This window comes from Vigna unguiculata, chromosome 8 (genome assembly GCF_037176805.1).
Source record: "Vigna unguiculata cultivar grain cowpea cultivar isolate G323 ecotype 2 chromosome 8, ASM3717680v1, whole genome shotgun sequence".
Classification (NCBI taxonomy): domain Eukaryota; kingdom Viridiplantae; phylum Streptophyta; class Magnoliopsida; order Fabales; family Fabaceae; genus Vigna; species Vigna unguiculata.
Window position 1 is genome coordinate 30,985,969 of NC_140799.1, and position 24,219 is coordinate 31,010,187.

At 31.6% G+C, this 24,219-nt stretch overlaps 2 non-coding genes across 2 annotated transcripts; both read right to left on the reverse strand.

Moving 5' to 3' along the window:
• Window positions 1-5,333: 5,333 nt before the first annotated feature.
• TRNAS-UGA (transfer RNA serine (anticodon UGA)) lies at window positions 5,334-5,415 on the reverse strand. Its single transcript has one exon. It is a non-coding gene; the product is annotated as a tRNA-Ser (tRNA).
• Window positions 5,416-9,207: 3,792 nt separating this feature from the next.
• TRNAK-UUU (transfer RNA lysine (anticodon UUU)) lies at window positions 9,208-9,279 on the reverse strand. The gene has a single exon. It is a non-coding gene; the product is annotated as a tRNA-Lys (tRNA).
• Window positions 9,280-24,219: the final 14,940 nt, after the last annotated feature.

Below are 24,219 nucleotides of genomic sequence, written 5' to 3' on the forward strand. Positions count from 1 at the left end.
TCTCTTTTTTTATATTGTGGATTTCCGTCTGGAGATCCTGAATGGTTACTGGTTTAAAGGCAGATTTTTCCAATATTTTGAAAATAGGTTTAAGATCATATCTATTCATGACTAGTAAGTTCTTCCTAGAAGTCTATTGTAGGGTTTGTTTGAGTTTATTCAAATAAGTTCTTTTTTCATTGGAATCCGAAATGGAATTAATTACTTCAAATAAAAGATCTTGCTCTTTTGTTAAAACATTCATAGGATGATTCTTGTTCATCCTCTTGAATTTCTTTAAGATTTTCTTCAGAGAGTTCTGAATCAGATTCTTCTTCCGAAGTTTCAACTAGAAGATTGTTGATCTTTTCTTCCAATTCTGGTTCTAGATTGAGGTTGCTTAATTTTCTTTTGAGTCTGTAGTACTTACTAGTATGACCTGGTTTCCTACAATTGCAGCAAATAATGTTTTTTGTTGGTGGTCTAGTTTGTGTTTTGCTTTCTTTAGATTGAAATGGTTTTCTAGACTTACGAAATTTTGGTCTATTATTTCTAGGTCTGGTACTTGGAAATTGTTCTTGTTTGACAACTTTCCTAGTTTTCTTTGTAGAGCATCCTGGTATACCAAATTGCTCACAAAACGTTCCGAGTTCTTTTCTACTTTGAGATTTTTCCTTAGCAAGTTGTCTTTGGAGTTTATCGTTTTGACAAATTTCTAAGGTTGTTTTTTCCACATAAGAGATAAGTTGACCATAAGTCAAATGGTCGTAAGGAATGATATTATCAGGGGTTAAACTTTTGATTTTTTCCCTGACCTTATCTCCTAATGATCTAGGAAGTCCTGCTAAGAATTTTTCTTTCCAGAAAGGTTGTTGACTATCTTCCTTAGTGTAAATTCTTGTAAGGAAAGTGTCTTTGTACCATTTGAAATCTCCTAAGGTTTCACACCTGAGATTTGATAATAATTCAGCAGACCTATCTTTCCATAAAGATGGATCTCCTATGAAGTGTTGGGCTATTGTAAACACTAGAGTGTTGACAGCATCTGGGATGGTTTCACCATTATTATAAATTGGATCACCATTATCATCTGGTTTCCTACTTCACCACACTTCATCATTTTTTAAAGATATTATATATAAAAAAAATTGATTTAAGAAAACAAAAAAAAAAGTGATGTGAATGGGCTCATGTTTTCCGCTTAGACTTTTTGTGTCCTTTGGCTCAATAGGTTGAGACACATGTGGAGCCTGCTTAACCCGTCATCGTCGCTTGTCTTCTCGACTAACAGAACGCAGACGCACCGCGTAAGCCGCCGGAAACCAATCAGATCGGAGCAATAGAACCAGAAGTGTTTAACGAGCAACAAAAAATAGCATAACGCATGCCCCCACCACGCAGATCTAGCACCGTGAAAAACCCATCACTACGTCGCGTGACCATTAACTGATCGATGTCACTGGCAACAACTACGACTCCTAATTGTCAGCGGGATCGCGTCCTATCATAAGAGAACAAAACTACAAGCCACCATGAAGTGAACAAGACCACTAGCGTGACTAAACAACATCGTTCTCACTGCCGCGAGCCTCCACGACAAAACCATCTCTACAACCGCTGCGAACCACTCGTGAAAGGGGTGACGAAACCTTATGAAACCACCATGACAGGGAACCTCCCCGATATCAGCATTGCACTCCTCCACACCAGTGACAGATACTGAACAAACCAAATGTGTTGTAGCTCCCCGCTGGTAATAGGCCATTCGATTTCTAAGCAGGATGAAGAAAGATTCAAAATGGATTTTAATTAGGGTTAGGGTTTCTTTAATTTGGGGTTTCAATAATTTTAATCCCCTCCGAAATTCATTAATTTGCAATAATTTCACCTTGTAGCAACACCATAAAAATGAAAACGAGATACATAATGTTTTTTTTTTCCATTAAATGAGACAAATAGCAATTAATGTTCATGACAATCGAGAACAAAATGTAAACATAAATAATCAACTAAACCCCTGCATCAATTTTCTAATTAAAATGAGAAATTTAATATCTCCATATAATATTTCGTGCCTCAGTGAACAAATATGGAAATTAAGATACACTTCAAAAAAATAGAACAATTATATTTTGTATCTTATTGGCTTTGATACCAATTGATAGAAATAAAATAACATAAGACACAATAATATAATATATTCATGTAAAAGTTTAAAGAGGATTGTGTATCCGAAATTAATGAAGGATCCATAGAAGCATGTAGTATCTGATAGGTATTCTTAAACGTAAGAGTGTTTTACGTTGTTACACTTAAAACTAATGGGGTATCAGTTTTATATCCTATCAGTATAGACCAGGGACCTCTCAAATAAGTATATGATTATTCAAGCCCATCATAGACCGTTTACTAAACAATCCAACCCATCACGGATAGTTCATCAGAAACCCAAAATTATATATTACCCATACAATAATAAATTATGTGCAATATAATTAATATTGACAAATAATTTAATTTATTGATTAATGTTAGTCCATAATAATAACAAAATAGAGAATAATAATTTTATATAATAAAATTATATAAAATATAACATTCTCCCACTTGGATAACATTAATAAATTAATTAATTATATTAATTGCAACATAAGTACAAATACCATCCATGAACCTACCCGCTCATGGCACAACATCTCCTGATCCATGTTTCATCAAAGTGTACAAACAATACACATAAACTGCACTAAACTCGCTTGGGCTAGAAGCCTTAGCTTAAGTAACCAGGCCTGTCTTGCTCAAGCTAAGATTCCTCGCCTGAGCTAGCGTGCAAACAGGGTTCACGTGCGAAGGCGAGCTTAGGCGAGCTCATCTCGCCTAGGCGAGATCCCCCTTCGCTCAACACAACATCACTCACCTAGGCGGCGAGACATCAGAACACACATGCATCAACCCCGACTTCTTGCTTAGGTGAGTACCTCTCGCCTGAGCGAGGTACTCTGTCGCTCAAAACATGGGCTCCTCGCCTGAGCGAGTCCCTCGAGCACAACCTCACGTTTTCACGAATCCTCGCATAGGCGAGCTGCTCTCACCTGGGCGAGATGTGCAGACATAACCCAAAATCTCTTTTCTGCTATTCTCGCCTAGGCGAGCCCAGTTAGCTCGAGCGAGAATAGAGGACCTATTCTCTGTCACACACACAAAGAAACCAAACCAATTGCCAAAACACGCACTCCATTATGCTAAGTAATTCATCACTGAATGCAAACATCAAGAGCACAAATTATACACACCAAATTGATCCCCAATCAAGCGAAATTGAACCACAATCATGAATAGTACCACAAAACCCCATAATTTCCATACAATCTCATAAGAGTTTAATCACATTACAGCAAGACAATCCAATACCCCAATTCACAGCATAATCATCAACAAATTCACATGGCAGAGTTACACAAATCAGTGCACATTACAGAATACACCAAGTTTCTCAACAAACGTATAAATGCATGGAAAGGAGCTCCCCTAACCTGTGAATTCTTGCTTTAATTAGTTGTTTAACCTTGGCTTTGTGATACCTGTTGCCCTCCTAATCAAGTACAACTTTGCTCTCAAACCCCAAATTCACTTTTCTACTCAAATTCGTGCTCCTTTCTCACTCTAATTTTTCAGACTTCCTAAACCCTTCTAATATCCTAACTCTCCCTTTTTATATGGCTCCTAATTGTGGTAAAAAGAAATAAAACGAAAATTGGCTTTTTAATGTCTATTATTACCTTTCATAAGCCATTATGGACTATTTTTCCAAATCCCTTGGCTGCCCATTACCTCTAGAGCTCCCACAACCCATCAATTACCAAGTCAATTGCACAACCAATTCATATTGGTGATAATTCCTAAAATTTTAGGATTATACTATCACGTCTAGCATTCAAGTATACTAACAAAATAATGTATAAATTAAAATAACACACAAAGGCATACATAGGACTCGAACCCAAGTCCTCTCACCACAACCAAAGTACTCTCAACCACTTAAGCTGGTACTTTTCCACGTCACAACAATTAACACTAAGTGCCATAAAGGCTTCCCCTACCGCATTTATTAAATAATTATTAATTTAATTATTTAAATTTCCTGGGTCTTACACCCTCAACGTCACGACACCGATGTTTCTTCAACCTGCACCCAAAAAACACCAAACACATCAACACCCATGGTCACCAACCAATACCAAATCGGAACAGGGAGATACGAAAGAGGAGAAACCATTGTCACTGGTGAGTTAGAGGCTCGAACAAAGGACGCGGTGGTGTAGGTGGCTTTGGTGGTGCTGGTAGACACGTCACACAATGCACCAGTAGTAGTGGGCAATGGCCAAGGGTTGGCTGCAAGGGCATTTGTGCAACCTACCGAAAGGGAAACCATTGACAATGCACGACAATGGTTCCTATCATGAAATATTATGGGAAGGAGAAAGCAAAAAGGGTGGCATCGGTGCAGTCACGGATCTTAAACCAATATTTTGGGGGTGCCCAAATTTTGGTTGAATTACTCTACTGGTACATTTTTTAGTTCAAAAATGTGAAGTTAGTCCTCTAGTGCTTTTTAATCTCAATTGGTTTTGATTTTTTAAAAATTGATGCAATTTGATCTTTTTCGTTAAATTTCTTCAGCGGAGCAAGAAATTTTCATCAAAATTGACACTAGGATTATGTCTATTACACCAACAAAGCAGACCATTCTTATTGACAACTTCAATTTTGATGAAAAAACCTTGGTCCGATTCAAGAAATTTAATGAAAAAAAAATGACAAAATTATATCATTTGTGAAAATCAGGACAAAATTAAGACTTAAAAAAACAAGAGGATTAACTTGTTATTTTTGAACGAAAATAAGAACCAAAAGAGTAATTCCAAAATTTTTATATAAACTACTAAAACATTGTATTTAATTTTTTTATGATAATAAAAAGTAATAAAATTATAATAATAATTATTATTATAATTATAAATTAAATATAAAATTATTTTTATTTTCTTATAATTAATTTTCATTTATAATGTTTAAATTTAAAAAATAATCAAATAAAAAAATAGTTAAATTAAACAAATAATTGATTAAAAAATAATATAAATAAAATAATTACTTTTATTTAAAAAATATTTAAAAGGTAAAATTTAAAAATAAATTTGAAAAAAAAATATTTTCCTCATCTATGAATATAAATATAAAAAAATTTAGGGGGCCATATTCGCAGAATTTTTTAAAACCCACAGGTACCCGTGGATACCCGCACATATATTTGTGTTCGCTAGTCTCTATGAACATGAGCATAGATAAAATATCGTCGACAGTAGGGTTCAAACCTACGCGAGCATAGCCCAACAGATTTCAAGTCTGTCTCCTTAACCACTCGGACATATCGACACTTTGGTAAGTGATAACTATTAAGGATAACTATTTAATTAGCATTATTATTATCATCGTATTAATATATATTATTAAAGCAGTTTGATTATATCTATAACAATCTATACAAATTCACATCCATCGATTTTACATAAACACCCCTTATTGACAATTTTACATATGTCCCATTTAATGGTTTTGCTATCTTTTTCCAGCCCATGAACGTAGTTCCCGTTTTACCCCTAAACTCTTGAAGCTCATCATTCTAATTGATGGGTTATACTGTAAAATTATGTTTCCTGCTCATCTATGTTGTTCATTGATCTTGTGATTGATTGATTAACGTATCTTTGCTATTGGAAGCTTGGAAGATTATAGATTCATCTGGTGTGTTTCTCCAAATCAAATTTTCATTGTGGTTTTCATTTTTGGTGCTTTCCATGTGTGGAGATTGTTTTGCTTTGTTTCAGGTAAATTTTTTTTCATTTTGTTGTTATATTTTTGAGTATCTTTCCAAACTTGAAATCTGATTGTATTCTTCTTACTTTATTTCATTGTTGTTTTTAATCAGTTTGTTTGTATTGTTCATTCTTTTGGTTTTGTGTTATTGTTTCCCGTAATCGTTTTTGTTTACATAATTTTTCTTTGTTTGAGTTTCCTTTTTTATATTCTTTATAAAGTTTGTTGTTCTTTTGTCAATTTATTTTGTTATATTTTATGTTAGGTTTATTTGAAGTTAAATTTTTTGTTTGTTTTTCTTTGTTGAATGAAAGAACATATTTTTTCTTGGTTTATTTAGTTGTTACTTTTTGTATTTTTAGTTTTGTATCCATTTTTTTGGTTTGTATTGTGTTTTGTTTTAGCTCTGTATGACATTTTCCTTTATTTGTTCAACTTTGAAGATGAATCGGTACTCTGTGAATGTAAAATAATGCATGTTTATTCATATGACTGTTAATTTTGATCTTAGTTTGTTTTGTGTAGATTTATATTAATATATATTTGTTATTTATGTAACTTTGTACATTGTTTTTACGACATTGGTTATAGATGGCCCGAAAAGTTGATGTTATTGGTGGGATTGATGAATAGAAAAAGACTCTTAAGCTTTGTGTTAGGACAACTGATCTTTGGTCTATTCAAAACTGTTATTCTAATACCCATTTGGAAATGATTCTGATGGATGAAAAGGTAATATAGGTGTTTTCTTTTGTTTACTTGATTTATGACAATGTTGAATTGTATTTCTTTATGTTTTTAGGGAGATATAATTCCTAACTTGGTTAAGAAAGAAGACTTGGGTTTGTGGGAAGATAAGTTGGTCAAGGGAAAGACTTACATTATGAATAATTTCAAATTCGTAACAAATCAAGGTCAATATTATGTATATGATCACCCTTTTAAGTTGTTGTTTATAAGAGCAACATCTGTTAAAGAGCAATTACTTCCTACCATCGATGAAGGTTTTCAAGTTTAAGTTTATTAAAGGTGTAATTAATTCCAATTTCCTTCCTGATTTGTTGGTTCGTAAGTTTGAAGAATGGAAAATTAGATTTTAATTTATTTAGTTTTTCATTTGACTTTCTATATCAGTCATTACATGTTCTTAGTTTTCAAATATTTGTTTTGTATTAGATGTCATTGGTGTTGTGGACAATGTCAAGACGAAACCTCATTCCGAAAATTTTGTTTTTCATATGCATGATTTTAGGTTAGCTTATTTCATTATTTTGAAATTTATGTCGTTTCTAGTATATATATATATATATATATATATTATAATTTTTTAAATAAAATTATAACAATATAAAATATATTAAATTAAATATAAATTAAAATTTAATTTTAATTAAATTTAACCTAATAAAATATAAATTAAAATTTAATTTTTGCAAGTAATGGATATCTGCGGGTACGGTAGTATGATACTCGCACCCGACCTATTTATAAAGAAATATTAAACTACCCGTTACCTACAGATAATAAATACCCGTAGGTACTAACTATCGGTCGCGAATCTTATCTGTGGATATCCGCATACATGGGTATTTTTTCCATCTCGATTGTGGTCTCATTTGAAGTTGGGGAAGAAGAAGTTGTCCTAGGGCATTCAACACCCTATGTTTGTAGTGGACTCTATTTACCTTACTTGTTGTAGCCCATCTTTTACTAACTGACACCCCAATGTGATTTATGTTGTTTTGGACTTGTTTTCATTTTGTACTAGTTGCACTATCATCTTCCCTACACACACATAATGTCAATTACTTACTACACCATGTGTGTTACTAATCTTTTTCACACATGTTCATTTGAAAACTAACAATAATTTTAAAATATATAAAACTTAAGAATGAAAAAGGTTTTTTTTTTCTTTTTTGTTTACTTTTTGGTGTTTGTCTGACCGCTCGCATTGTGTGAGACTTATTTCTTAAATAGTTTAAAAAATACAAAAAAATGTAAAATATATAATTTTTAAATAATTCAAACATATAATATAAAAATGTATAACAAAATTTTAAAAAAATTAAAAATATTAACATTTTCAAACAAATCGTTCACAAAGAACTACGTAACCATTTCTCCAATCTGAATATAGACACGTATGAGCAAGATACATCCTTTTCGGGCCTACAAAAAATTGTTTCTTTTTGAACAATGTTTTATTATTTTTGTGGGAGAAATTAAATATTTTGAAAACCACGTATATTTTTACAAATTTAATTAAGGGTATCACCTTATGACAGGGACTATAGGGTGTTAACACCTTCCCTACGCATAATTGATCCCTAGACCTAAAATCTAGTTTTCGTAAACTTTTTTTTTCTTTATGGTTTTCCATATTTTTTTCATAATAAACTATTGAGACGACTCTGAAACCTCTGTTTTTAGAATATTTATTTTATCAGTTTGTTATCCCGTCGTGATTACGATTGCGATAATATATTATATCCCTTCCAATTTGTTTACATAAACACCTTCAAATGCCCATAAACAAACACCTTTCATCCTCCCACATCATTTGTGCATGCAAATCATCCCTTGATCCAAACACAAGCTAAATTGATATATCATCTGCATTTTTTCAAAAATTGAATATTGAGAGTTCATCCCTTTTACACTTAGATTCCTCTTCTAAGTAGATGGCACTGAATAAACCACTCACCAAAATGTTGATTTAGGTAAGTTGTGGTATTTTTCTATTGTAGATTAAATTTCTTTTCTCTTTTATTTTGATGTTAGGGTTTTTTAACTTCATTTATTTGAATCAGCTAAGTAATGAGACTTTTCTAGTGATATGAACAAATAATTGATTTTATAGGTTAAAATTTTAAAGATTTCATTTATTGAGTTGGGAACATTTTAAGAGTTAGAGTTTCTTTTTTTTTTTTGCGAAACAAGTTATTTTCAAACAAGGGAAACCAACTAGACAATAACATAATTGGTTGTGGATGGTTGAAATATTGAGGAAAGTTGAAATCTTTGGTTGTGTATTGAAGTTGGTATAAAATTGGTACATTGGATGTTGTTATTGAGTGATGTAGGGACATATTATAGATCAACATGTAAAATTAAGTTTGGTGGATATTTTGTAATGTAATTTGGTGTTTGAAACTATTTAGGACGTTAGAATGGATATAGCTTGATTGGAAGCATGATTTAGATTTGTTTTGAAAATATAATTTTCTACACATTGTCAATCGAGCATCTATAAAACTCATTCATCATGTCAAAATTTGAAATTGGAGAGAGATGACCTCTTCTTTAATTAAGAAAGCCGCTAAAACTTGAAAAAGAGAATATGATTAACGCCGTCTGTGGGGATTGAACCCACGACCACGTGGTTAAAAGCCACACGCTCTACCACTGAGCTAAGACGGCAAGTTACATTTAACAAAATAAAAATAATTACATTTTTAGTTCAAATTGGATTTAAAAGTCTTGGTGTGTTGTTTTGTTTTTCAAAAGTCTAATCTTGTAAGGATTTTGTAAATCTTTTAATGTGAGATATATTAATTAAATTAATAAGTAAATCATTCTACAAAGATGAAGAGTATCACAATTGGTTAGAACCTTGTCATGGGTTAGTGGTTGTGGGTTTTATTCTTGATTGTGCATTTGGAGTGTTTATATTTTAAATATTGGTGTATCGGAAATTTTCAGTAGAGAAGAAAAAAAATTGATGTTAAAGGGTGCTAAGCCTTGCTCTCATTGTTTCTTGGTATTGTGTCAAGAAATATATGCAGTCTCTTGATAAATTAAGAACGTGATTTTTGTTTTCATGATCATCTTGAGATTGAGCATCAATTGCATAAGTTTATGTTTATATAATAATGATATGAAGAATAATTTTAATTGTTGTTATGAAATATTTTTTTGTGGTTTTGGAAAAGTATTTTATTTGGACAATAGAGAATGGTGTTGAGAAATTATTGGTGGCGAAAATTGCTTATGGCTAGTAAGTTAATTGAATTTTTTTTTGTCCATGTTCATGTGCAAACTTGGTATGTGATAGAAGTAGTATAGTTTGGTCTTTTAAGATTGAATTGATTTTGTAAGTATGATGATGGAACTATTGGTAATAAAACAATGAGTTCAAGTTATAAGTGCAATTTTGTTTGGTGCATTGTGAGTATGGACAGTAGGAAATTGAGTAAGTTACATTGTATATCATGAAATGGTAAATGCATAATGCTATGGTACAATGTGAGTATAGGTTGTGAAAGAACTTGGTAAATTTTATTATTAGGCATGAAGTAAGCATGTGTAATATTGTTCCTGTGGTTTTAAGAATTGATACAAGATGTGTATGTTTGAGCATGAGGATGTTAGTATAAGAGTTTTTGTGTTGTGTATGTGATTTGGGGTTAATAGAAATGATATGGATGGTTGGTAATTCATTTTATTTTGCATGTTTTGGATGCTTGGCATGTTGAATAGGTACTTTGTGCATAAATTATAATGTTTTACATGTTGTTTTTTATATTTTGGCGAGTGTGCATTTTTCTAGTCTGCACAATTTTGGTAAAATTGAGTTTCTCGGTTTGTTAACCGTTGGATTGAACTGAAAATTTGACAGTTGATCGGTAACATGTTCTTAATTTTGACTGAACTGATATTTTTTTGGAGCTCTGTAGTTTAAGAGATGTGTCACAAACTATTGCATCTACTTCTTTTTGTATTCTAGCGAGTGTTTATTTTTCTAGTCTACGCAGGTTTGGTAAAATTGAGTTTTCCGATTCGTTAACCGTTGGATTGAGCTAGAATTTTAACAATTGATTGGTAACATATTGTTCTTCAATTTTTTCATTTTAATCTTCATTTGAAGTTCTGTAATTGGAGATATATGCCATGCACTATTACTATTTTTCTTGTTGTATTAGGTTGATACTTTTGTTGTGATAAATTGTGATAGGTCCCCTTTTGTAGTATACTAGATGGTTGGACATGATGAGTTGATGTATGGTTGATTATGTGATATGATATGATATGATATGTGTACATATGTGATGAGACAATATGAATTCTCTAATAACCGTAAATTCAGGATGGTTCTTTTACCTACAAGGCTTTGTTGAGTTAGGGTAAAAGGGTTTCTTTCAACCATAAGGCTTTGGCATGAGCTTAGAAAGAGTGCTCTTACCTAAGGCTTTGTCGAACGCGTAGAGTTGTTACTTTCAAGTCTATGGAAAGCAAAGGAAAGACCATTTTCAAGAGGTGTTATTACGCGGAAAAGGTAAATTGGTTGGTTATGAGAGAAGGTCATACCATTTGATATTACTAGTGGTAATATGTTGATGATTGCATGTTGTGGTTTTGGGAACATGTGATGAGTTGTTATCTTGGCTGAAATTAGGACCTTTGCGGCTTGTTACTTTCAAGTCTATGGAAAGCAAGGGAAATGCCATTTTCAAGAGGTTTTGTTGCGCAAAAAAGGTAAAGTGGTTAGTTATGAGAGAATTTCATACCATTTGATATTACTGGTGGTAATATGTTGATGATTGCATGTTGTGGTTTTGGGAACATGTGATGAGTTGCTATCTTGGCTGAAATTGGGACCTCTACGGTGTAGTCCACTAATTAAACCAAATCTTTCCTTCCTCCATCTTCTTACTCTGTTTTGGGATTGTGGTGTTCCTTTCCACCTAGGGCTCTCTCCTCATAAAGAGTAGTAGTAGTTTTGAGGTAAGGGAAGTTAGGGTTTTTAAAGCTTCGAAGTGTTTGCCTGTTTTTGTCCATAATTGTGTTTGAAAATGTTGTTTGATGTGTGATACTGTATGAAATGAATTTGTTGCATGCGTGAATTTGTTAGGATTGAAAATTTGTTGCATGCGCGAGTAAGATAGAATTTGTTGTTCTCACTTAGGTGAGCAACCTCTAGCCTAAGCGAGAATAGCAGAAAAATCCCATTTGCTGGTGCGCGAGTTATCAGTTAAGCGAGAGTAGTCTCGTCTAAGCGAGAAAGTCTAGCTTAAGTGAGAACTCGCAGATGCGCACTGTACCTTCTATTTGAGTTCTCGTCAAGGCGAGAATGTTTCGCTTGAGCAAGAGAACCCATGTCAACTAAGCGAGGAATTCCATCCTGAGCGAGATTGGTGCATAATTTCTTTAATTGTTTAATGAATTCTATGTTGTATTGATATGCTCTTTGAAAGCATGACGTATGAAGTTATGCATGTATTAGGTGGTGTTTTGAAACTGAATTGGTGTGTTTAGTAAATGCCTTGATATAGGAGATGTCTAGATAAGGAAGGTATCATGAACTCTAATAATCACTCACGCTTACGTAGAGTAGAGTGATTATGTGGTGAGAGTGGAAAGAGGTTCTAGTCTCATAAGGTGTTTAAGCTTGAGACGCATTGTGGCTAACCTTGTGATTGATTTGGTGGTAACTCCTTGCGGCTAGACTCTATAGAGTTTAGAAATCAACGTAGATGCATACTTCCTTAGAATTTTATATCAAGCGCATAATTCGGATATCGAGTCAACAGTCAGTTAGGTGTCCATGTATGAGTTTCTTGGATGATCTACCTATGTGTTTATATTTATGCAAGAATGTTTAAATACTCTAGCTTACCATTCTTTCTTTCTGTGTTTGTTTCCTTGTTGTGCTTTTCTTTTTGAATGATCACAAAATGTTGGTGTGAGCAGATGTAGAGACACTTGTTGATCATCGGGATGGAGGTGATGCCGCTATCTACATTAGATGTTAGATCTTGCTCTTTACTAAACATCTTTTGAAGAACTGTTTTTCTTTATATTTTGTGCTCTGTTGAGCAATCTTTTAAGAAACTATGTTATGTCTCTAGTTTTTGTTATTGATTTGTTTTATACCCATGATCTTTCTATTTAATCAATATATTTAGATAACCGTAAAGGGTTGATTCTAATATACTTTCTGCCTTTTCGTCTATATTATATTATAATATGTGATGTTTTATTTATTAGAAATTCTCTATTTAACGGATCTACAAGTAATAAAGTAGAAAGTCCAAGTATCTTTTCCCAAGAGACTTGTGCAACACTTGACAACTCTTGCAATTCATAACTCAATTAGACAATAAATTTACAAAAACAAAAGTAAAACTGGTTTTGTGTTTTTACCAAACATGTGGTGTGCAACAATATATGATAAAGGTTTCATTGGGATTGGGTATCATGATTCAATTCAAAGAAAAAATACCAGACAATATACTTCTAATTCCTTCTCTAACATTCATACATTTTGTAACAAGCTATAATATCTTATCGACAAGTCTAAACTTGAATAATAAAAACTCTATGTCTAGAAATTTGTATTATAATTTTGCATTAATTATCAAGATTTTCATGTTATGAATGACTAAATGTTCCACATCTATGTGTAGCAGTTGAAATCTATTAGTTGTTCTATCCTAATTAGGTTTTCCAAACTATCTTTCAATCACTAACTACTCCCACATATGAAATCAATCTAGAATGTGCAATTAAAACAATAATAGAAAACAAGACTAATGGAAAAGAATTATATTAAATAGTGGAATTCACAAAGATTTAAGGATACATTACACTCAAACCCATGAATAAGGGAGTTAACTACTTCCTAACATTCTGAATACTAGAATAAGAATAAAGATGAATGCCCCAACCTTCAAAATACGTCTCTACCTTCTCTCATTTTAGGTTAAGTGTCCTTCTCCCAAAAGATTTTTTTCCCTCTCTACCCTAAGAGGGGTGATTATTTCCTAGAAGGTTGTTCATTTTGACCTTTACAAGCCCCTAATTTATAGATTTTTTCGAATTTGACTGAACTTACAACTTTGTACTTGATTTTTTATTGGAGTAGCAAAATTTATAAATATCTCCTCTTGTTGATAACTTTGATAATCAAATTTTGTTGATATTCTTTTTAATTTCTTTGATGTTTCCACTTATTTGCAAAAAATATTAAATATGTAAACCCAATACTTATCTTTTCCAACTTTATTAAATAAAACCTAAAATACCTAAAAAGATAATCATAAAATAACAATAAAAGATAAAAATAAACAAAAAATAAAACATGATAATGCCAATTATCACAACTCGAGTGAGAGGTTTTTCCTTATTACATGATGTTAGGTTACCTAAACAATAATGTCTCACTCAAGTAACATGTATATGGTTGCAAATGTAATTTTAAAGTATATTGTAGGCCCTCTATCATTTATTATACTTATGTTTGATGAGTCCATGACTTCTTATGAGGGCATAAAGGATCTTCCTAGGAGGATTACTAGGAGCATGACAAGAAGGGATGCTACTCCATATTTGATTTTGTTTAGCATTAGTTAGTGTTGACTTTGTTGTGCTGACTTTTATTTGTGTGTTTATTTTGTAGGCTTTGCTAAGGACACCTTGTAAGGGAGTGATGCCTAGTTAGATAGGAGAAGAGGATTGGGCTTGGTCCACATGCATGGAGCATCCCACATGATGCTTGGAGACCAAAGATTGGCATTTCCAGAAGGTCAAAGGTGCATGGAGAGCCTTGGAGAGTAAGCCTTTCTTTTTGTATTTGTTATACTATCCTTTATTTTTACTAAGTGTAAGACCAGTGAAAATTAATTAATTAAATAATTAATTGATAAATATGGGTAGTGTGAGCCTTTATGGCATTTGTTTTTAACATGTATGATGTGGAAAAGTACTAGTTAAAATGGTTAAAAGTACTTGATTATGTAAGAGGACTTGGGTTCAAGTCCTATGTATGCCAATTTTGTGTTATTTAATTTATTACTAATTTTAATAATATGCTTGATTGTGATGAGTGATAATTTAATTCCATATTTATAGAAATTGTCATGAAACAAGAATTGGTTGAATGGTTGTGCATTAAATTGAACATTCGCATGGTTATGGTTTGAACCTTGGTAGAACCAAATTAGGCTTTCTTTTTGTCAATTTTACTTTTGGCATGAATATGAAAGGGTAGAGAAAATCCTAGCTGAATGGGCGAGGATGGAAAAACAGCCTTAATGGTCCTTGAATGACAATTACCATCACAAATAATCTTTTTTTTCGTTTTGGCCATTAATCACCCTTAATACCTAATTAAAAAGCCATTTAGGGGAGAGAAATAGGGTTTCAAAGGCTGCCATTGTAGAGAACATTGTGAGGAGTGAAATTTCAGAGAGAAATTGTTATTCTAGTGTGAAAAGAAGAGCTGAATTCGGGGAGCAATAAGGAGACCATTGGTGATCAAAAAGGGAAAGCTCTCAACTAGCAAATTTTAAGCAAGGAATCCAGGTTAGGGAATCTTTACACGTAAATTTTTATGTTTTAGCATGAACTGTGTGAATGTATAATATGAAATGCATGAAGGTTTTGTAAATCTGTTGAATTCTCAGGTTTCTAGAGAAATTCCAGAAACTGCCTGGTGGGTTACTTGTAGTCGCTAGGCGACTCATCCTAATGTCAGTATATTTTGGGTTCTTGGAGAGGAATCGCCTAGCGGTAAGCTCCAGACCGCCAAGCGACGCTTGATTGATTCACCCAGTTTCTGGGTTTTTGATGAACTGCTTGGCAGTGATGAACACCCACCAGGTGACGCGAACTAATTTTGGTTCGATTTTCGTAATTTAAGGCTTCTAGGTTGATTCTAATTGGTAAAAAGGGCTGTAACTGATTAAAGGAGATTGGGAAAAGGGGGTTTGTGTGAAATTGCAGCGTGGTGCGAATGAACTTAAGGAAATTGTGACATTAGCTTTGGCCATGTCGGTGACAAATAAGGTAGTTTCCCTATCGGTTGTTTTCAGCAGAACTCTAGAGTTACAAGTATTCATAACCTTGTACTGAATTCTATATAGCAATGCTGCAGGGATAGATCCCTCCTTCATGTTTAATCCATGAAGCCTAATGTTTAGAAATAATGAGTCTAGAATATTTCTATCCAAAAGACTCGTCGTTTTGTTGGGAAAACAATTGAAATATACAGGACCATGTCCAAGACTTGTTTCTACGGTTCCTATTAAGGAATCATGAAAATCATTGTGCCTAGTATCTCTAAGGCACATGAGGATTGAGGCGTTAAGACCTTCTCTAACTAAAGGTTTAACTGCTACTTGAACACATCCTATGTGTAAATATTTGTATTTTCTGGCATGTTCAGCCACAGATTGTTTTGTGAGAAGATGAAATTCTTCTCCGACTTCAAGTCCCACCATTGGAGGAACCAATTTGGAAAATTATACTTGTTATTTCTTTTGAAATAAATTAGCCATGAATGGCGATAGGTTTTATTTTGATACCAAAACACCCTGGTCCAGGCATCAATATAATCCCAATAGTTATACCCAATGGGGTCAAAATTTTCAGAAAATTTTTTAAAAACATTTGGGTTTTTGCCATATTGGCTAGGACTTAAAACCTTTAAAATTTGAAATGTTGAGTCAGTAAAATTTGATGAATCTTTTGTATCCCTATAATGTTTGATTGCTACAGAATCTGTATCAATCAAAACAAACTCAAAATTGTCTGGTTTTATTGCAAGCTGATGGTCTGAAATGAAAACCTTCAGGAAAAATTTTGGCAGCTATTTTGTTTGGGTTGTTATCCCAATACTCTGGTTCCAATTGGACAATTGACGAAAACTTGTTTTTTGCTATATAATGTGTTTGATATTTTGAAACAGGTTTTTGGGTTGATTGGGTTTGGAGTTCTTGACTCATTCTTGGGTTGCATATTGTTTTGTGGTTTTTCAGGTTTTTAATAAGGAGAGCTAGGTCAAGATTCTCTCCTTCTTGTTCTTCATCTGAGACAATGTCTGCCCAAGTTTTCTTGGGAAGTGTAGTTAGTCCTTGATCTTGAAGAGCTAACAATGTTTGGATTGGGATGGCATAATCCAATTTGGTTTGTTTGGCTGTTTGGCTGTTTGGCTGTTTGGTTTGAAGAGGTTGGTTGGGTTGATGACCCAATGACTTCTTTTGATTTTTTCTGGATTGATGACCCAGATTGGGTTGATGACCCAGTTTGTTTTGGGGTCTGTGACCCTGATGATTTATTTGGGCCAGATATGGCTAGTTTTATACCTTGGCTTCTTGTCGAAGCTAATACTGCCTTTTTAGGCATGTTCGTCAGGTACCTTTTCCCTGCAAGTATTCACGAGTGAGGTAATCAGGGAGAGAATTCGAGGTGCCTCTGAGATATTCTATTTCAAAATCAAAAACACTTAAAATTGCTTGCCATCTTGCAAAAATTTGTTTTGATGCTAAGTTTTTAACATCTTTTTGTAAAATGTCTTTTGCAGATTTACAATCGACACAAATTAAAAAATTTTGGTTAAGCAAATCAGATTGAAATTTTGAAACACAAAGAACAATTGCTAAAATTTCTTTCTTAACAGTTGAATAATTCTGTTGTGCAGGATTCCAATGTTTAGAAGTATAAGCAATTACTTGTTCTTTTTTATCAATCCTTTGTTTAAGAATGCCTCCATATCCTAAATCAGAAGCATCTGTTTCAACAATTTTGAAAGCTTGGGGGATTGGTAAATAAAGACAAGGTAATTCTTTGACCAAGGTTTTGACTTTTCGGACAGCTTGAGTATGTTCAACTGTCCAAGAGGGAGGAGTTTTTTTAAGACGATCATGCAAAGGTTTGATTATGTTATTGAGATTTGGAATAAAATCCCCTACATAATTAAGACAGCCTAAGAACCTTTGGAGTTGGGTTTTATCAATTATCTAATCTGGAAATTTATCTGCAAATTCTATTGCCCTATCAATAGGAATAATTTTTCCTTGGAAAATCATGTGACCAAGAAAACGAATTTTTGTTTGGAAAAGGTTGATCTTTGATTTAGATACAGCTAAGCCATTCTGTTGAATAATGTTAATAAAGATATTAACATGCTTAAAATGCTGATCTATGGATTGAGAAAATATTAACACATCATCAATGTAAACAATTGTGAAATTGGAGTACGAATTGAAAATATCATTCATTATTTTTTGAAATTCAAATGGTGCATTTTTAAGTCCAAATGGCATAACGTTCCACTCGTATTGCCCAAAAGGAACAGTAAATGCAGTTTTGTATCGATCTTTTTCTTGGATCTGTATTTGCCAAAATCCATACTTCATGTCAAATTTAGAAAAGATTTTAGCAGAATGGTGCCTATTAAGAATATTTGAGAATATTTATTACGACCATAAAGTTTGAAATTTCCTGCATTTTTGGGAAATTGATTTATAATTAATGAATTTTTTTTCTTATTTTAGTTTATTATTTAAATCTGTAATATTCAGTTGAGATGTTACATTAAGAGGTCCTTTCCTTTGGCTATAAAAGGAGACCTCTTTGTCTTGTAACAAGGTTGAATATTTTGAGTGTGATGCCATATATTTGACTACCTTGTGAGTGAGCTCTCTCTTGAGTGTCTATTCCTCTTAGTCTTATCTTGAGCACAATCTCAAGTGGCAACATCCCCGCTTATCTTGGTATGACTTTGTTCCCCAAGTGGTGTGATTACACCTCTTTTCCCTCCCCCTTCTAGCCTTTCATGCTACTTTCCCTCTTATATATTGTGTTTTTATTCTTTTGTTTAATTGAATCCTCTCCTCTCTTGTGAATCCTTGGAAGTACAATTTCACATCTAGATAACCATTTGGTTATCTTAATGTCCAATGAGAATATTTCTTGGATTTTCTTGACTCTAAACACCATAAGTCTTAGAACTAAAATAGTTCTTCATCTTTGTTTGCACATGATTAATATATATGTATTGACATGTGTTTGGTACATGGTCGTACTGTATCCTTTTATGGTCATGATATTAAGTATAAGAACTCATTAAGGAAAATAGATATGATAATTGTACTACTAATATAAATCATATATATATAAAGTAGTGAAAATATGAAAGAGATTTTTTCATTAATACTTTTTATAATATATGTACTTCCACTTGATTTCTTAATATTAAGGAACTACCATTCTTGCATGAATACTTTTATTCTTGAACTCCCTGAGCTCTTCCAATTGCATGAACTTTGTGGATCGTTGCCTCAATTCCTCCAAGTTTGTAGCCAGCTTCTTACATAGGCCATCCACGAATGGTCTGAACCTTAACGTTGTTATAAATATAATGTAACGCAACCTTAGTATTGAAATTCTAGATATTTATGGCCACCTTGTCGAAATGTTCCATAAACGTTCTAAGGGACTCCCCATTTTCTTGTCGAACATTAACCAAGATGATTAAAGTTATGTGTTGAGTTTGACTTGTACCAACCGTGTTTTGAAGCGGTTATCTACGTTTTGAACCAATTTACTGATAGGGAGGGAGTCGGGTGAACCAACTCACGGTTGTGCCCTTCACCGATGTGGGAAAAACTCAATAGAAAATTGCATTGTTAGTGGTGTACAAGCATGGTAGATCTGCGTCACTCGGTAGAAAACCATGTGTTCATATGGATTCGTGGTGATGCCATACCCATCATTTGCTAGACCCTTCCAATTACCAGGTAAGGGGGTCTCCATGATTTCATCCGTGAAGGGATGTCTTTGTCCAGTATGGTAGTGAGAGGGATGTTAACTATGTTATTTATCTGATGTGAAGCTCCTTGCTTACTCTCAACCATAGTCAAAGGGGGTGACTTCAAAATGTTGGTCTTGAGCGTCTTAGTATGAACCCGTTTGGAGTTATCGTGGTCAACCTCCTCCAACTTCCTCTTCATCATTGCATTTTCCTTCTTCAAGGCGTCCATCTCCTCTACGTTCTTCATCTTTAACTCAGACAACTCCCTTTCCAACTCCAACAACATCACCAACTAGCTAAAATTACTTACAAGAATCTTTATCTCGTCTGTTTTGTCGTTGTTCGTCATATTGCGAGTAGAAACCATATATGTTGTAGAATCCAACTCGACCCCACGGTGGGTTCGCCAAAATGTTCTTACAAATCAGAAATGCGTTCTTGTATGTAGGTCCAAGTCGTTGGTCGATAAGCCTACAAAATCACTCTGATGCTCAAGTCAACAATAAATACTGTAATAATTGAATCATATGGCATACCTTGTGAAACAAAGCCTATTCATAGTACCTGTATGAGCTTTTGTACTTCATGAGCCTAGAATAAATAAGTGTATCTAACTTTAAGGTTTCCTTAATTGTGATTAGTTACCTTAATCCTTTATTAGTTATTTTAAGTTATGTTTCTTAGGAAAATGTTGTCGACATGGACATATGAGGTTATCTCGTCACATGTTAACATAAAAAAAAACATGTTTGCCCTCTTTTTTCATTTTTACTTCGTGAATTTCTTATTTTCATTGATACCTTGTGTACTTACCTGGCCCAGCAGAGGATAAGGCCCAACACATCCATTACATCCCCTTGACCATGTCTTCACGCATCCACCAATCTCGACAGCACGACCTCAACTACCCACATATCCAGTAAGATATTATAGCCTCAATTGCACATAGCACGATCAACCATGTCGCAGGTTTCACAACATTTTATATATATATATATATATATATATATAGGTTGCTCCACTTGGCTTACTCACTCACAATCTCTTTTAACCAAATCTACTAAATACTCTTACTTACTTAGACATTAGAGAGTCTTTTACAGGTGGAGCTCCCTCCCGCACGAACACCCAAACCATAATTTGGACCCCTCCATTTGTAGATGACCTTTTCGATAAGAACACCTTGCATTATTCTTTCCTATCACAAATCCCAATTCTAAGTTGGATTTTTTTATTTTCTTATTTTTGTTTTAATTAAAAATAATATATTTTAAATAAAGTAATATAATATTTTAAGATGGAGAAAAATAATGTAGTAATAATTATGGTGTTTTGTAAAATTTTGGAAGATAAAAAAAATTATAAGTGTATAAAATGATCTAAATTTTATATTTGTGTATGGATTTTGTAAAATATAATTTTTGAAATGTTTATGTAGTTATATGTTTTTTTTATTAAGAATAGTTATTAAAATTTAATTGTTAAAAGTTAATTATTAAAAATTAATAATAAGATGAATGCACATTTTGGAATTGATGAATGTATATTTACTAGTATTTTGACCCACGGGTTTATTGAAATAAAGATTTATTAAATATTTATAAGAATATATTTTATTATATATAAAAATAATAGTAGGATTTATAAAATATTTATTTAAAATAATAATTAATTAAAATAGTAAATAATAAAAAAGTATGATAAGTTTGTTTATAATAATATAAATTATTTTTAAATATTGTGATTTAATACAGGAGATATGTTAAGTTTAGAACAAATTGAATAATAAAGTATATGTATGTGTGAAAAGGTATTTGGAATAAAAATAAACAATTGTAATAACCGAATGACCTTAATTATTATTTTTTAAAAAAAATTTTCAATAGAAAAGGAAATAAATAAACTTAAATTGTTTCCAAGCAACCTTTCGAAGTTGTTATTGACATTTATTATTTAAAATTCTCTCACTTAATAAATTTAGTTTCATTCGATCAATTAGAAATTAGAAATTAGAGCCATTTAAAATAATATGAAATAATTTGTATATTTTTTTATTTTATTATCAAAACATCTATAGATAGGTGATTATCTATGACGATACTTCAATTTGGGTCACGTATATGTGTCAAATATTTTAGGACATTTTATCGATATTTATTACTGGAGTATCTAACTTATAAAGTCGTAGTACACTACAAGAAAATCTTTGAATAATGACCAATTTTAATGACAAAAAAATTAGTCACTATATAGTGACCAATTTATGTACCAATTTAAAAACTAAAAATGATTGTCAACTAAAATAGTTCAAAAATAATAATAATTGGTCTCTATATTTATAATTAAAAGAGTTTCTATTATGAATTTGTTTCTAAATTGGTCACAAACATTAGCTACCAAGGTTTTGACTACCAAAATAATTTGTTTCTAAATTGGTCACTAACATTAGCTATGTGGTTTTGGTTACCAAAATAATTGGTCTCTAAATTTGTCTCTACCATATTTTTGGTTACTAAAATTGGTCATTATTTAAGAGTTGTCTTATAATGATACTTTTATAATGACAATCATTTATATTTTTTTATGTTGACAAATTTAGTACATATAGTTTTAATGTGGATTCACAAATAACAATCATATATTTATTATGTTTCTAAGAATTATTGTACACTTTTCAATATTCATATATCATGTATTTATCATGTATCATATCTTATTATTTTAAAAATAAATGTATTGACATATCGGATACGTGTCATATCTGATACATGTATCGCATCCATACATCATAGGTGATCACATATGCATAGACTAAAGTTCAACCTAAGGAAGTGATTTATTTTAATTTACTCTTATTTATTGTCATTAAAAATATATAAATATATAAGTTCAACCTAGTATTTTGACCCGCACGGGTTATTTTTTAGATAAATGATTTTTTTCTATAGTAATGGTAAAAAGGAAGAAGTTAAAAATATGTATTAATTTTTAAATAATGATGATAAATATGATTTAAAATAAGAGATATCAATTTTACCATGTTCCATGTTTATAAGTGAATGTAACAATCTTGAACAGGATTATGACAACACTAATTATAGTAATCATTGTTTTGTCTAATACGAAGTTTTAACTTTTTAAAGATTTATGTATGTACCTGTTATAAATATCCATACATAATTTCATTGTCTAGAAAATCATTATAATCTGCAATATAGAACCGATACAACTTTATTAAATTTAAAATTGGATTCAAAAAACAAAAGAATGCAATACAATAATTAACAAAATAATCATAATGGTGTAAGATTAATTTGTATACCTCTTATTAAAGATTTTCAAATATATTTTTTTGTAAACCACATTTGTAGTTGTAGCGGTTACTGTTGGAAATATTTTAATATAATTTAAAAAATAAATTATTAAAATAAAAAACCTATGTTTAACAACTATATTTTTATTACAGTTTACTCTTGTATCTCCTTTTTCTACCTATAAATACCACCTAGGTGCATGGGAAGAACAACAACAAACACTAGAGTTTTTTCAAAAGTGCTATTCTTTTCTTCTCTATATTATCTTTAAGACATTGGTGTTCATAAGGTTCATAAATCCTTCGTTGCACTCGATCGATCTGACCAAGTTGTTGTATCTTGGGAGAGCAGCGCATACTATTGTGTCTTGCCCTATGCAATGTGGGTGTTATCTATCTAAGGATAGCGCTATGTGTTCCTCAACCCAAACTATTTCTACTTCTTCCCTCATTAACTTTTTATCTCTTATTGTTATAAGAATTATTGGTTGATTTATATATATATATATATATATATATATATATATATATATATGTGTGTGTGTGTGTGTGTGTGTGTGTTAGTATTATTATTGCTCTAATAACTATTATTATATTATTTCATATTATTATTAGTAATGTTATTTGTTTAATCATTTTATAACATTCTTAAAGAGAAAAATCTTCTTCATTTCTAACATTAAAGACAATATAGAGCAGAAAATTGAACACATCTTTTTTATAACTAATGCGTTTGTTATAGTTATAATTAAATCAGTCTTAACTAAACCTAAAAATTTATGTATATAATTGTTTTTATTTCCATTTGTAAAAATAAATAAAATTATGGATAAATGAATTTCTGACTCACTGAATAATTTTGTGTGATATCTAAAGCTAATATTTTCTCTATTATATTAATTTATGATTTAGTAACTTATATTCTTACAACTGATAAAGATCTTCTAAATCATGAATATATTTTAAGTGTTTTGTATGAAAAAAATTATAAAATAATTTGTCATATTAAAACTATTGTTGTGTTATGGAAAACACTTGAACTAAACTATGCATTTGCAAAGGGAAAAAAAAAGTTTAGCTTGATATCTATGACATATTAAGAAAAGAAAATACTACCAAAATTACTACATTATCCGTCTTCTTTTATTGACACATGTCATAAAAATTAGTTTTTCGTCATTTTAAAACTCAGGTACAAAAAGACCTGAGTTCAAATTCTACAAAAAGTCAATTTATTTTTATTTTTTCATTTATTTATGATTTCAACTATAATAGTAATTATAAGTAATATTATTATTTGTAATATTTTTATAAATATTAGAATTTGTAATTATTAATAATAATATTATTATAAATATTATTTGTAGTGATAATAGTAAAATTATAATCAATACTAGTATTATAATAATAATAATAACAATAATTATAATTATTATTATTATTATATGTTACTATTATATATTATTACCATTAGTATTATTAATATTATTAATAGTAAAGTTATTTGTAATAT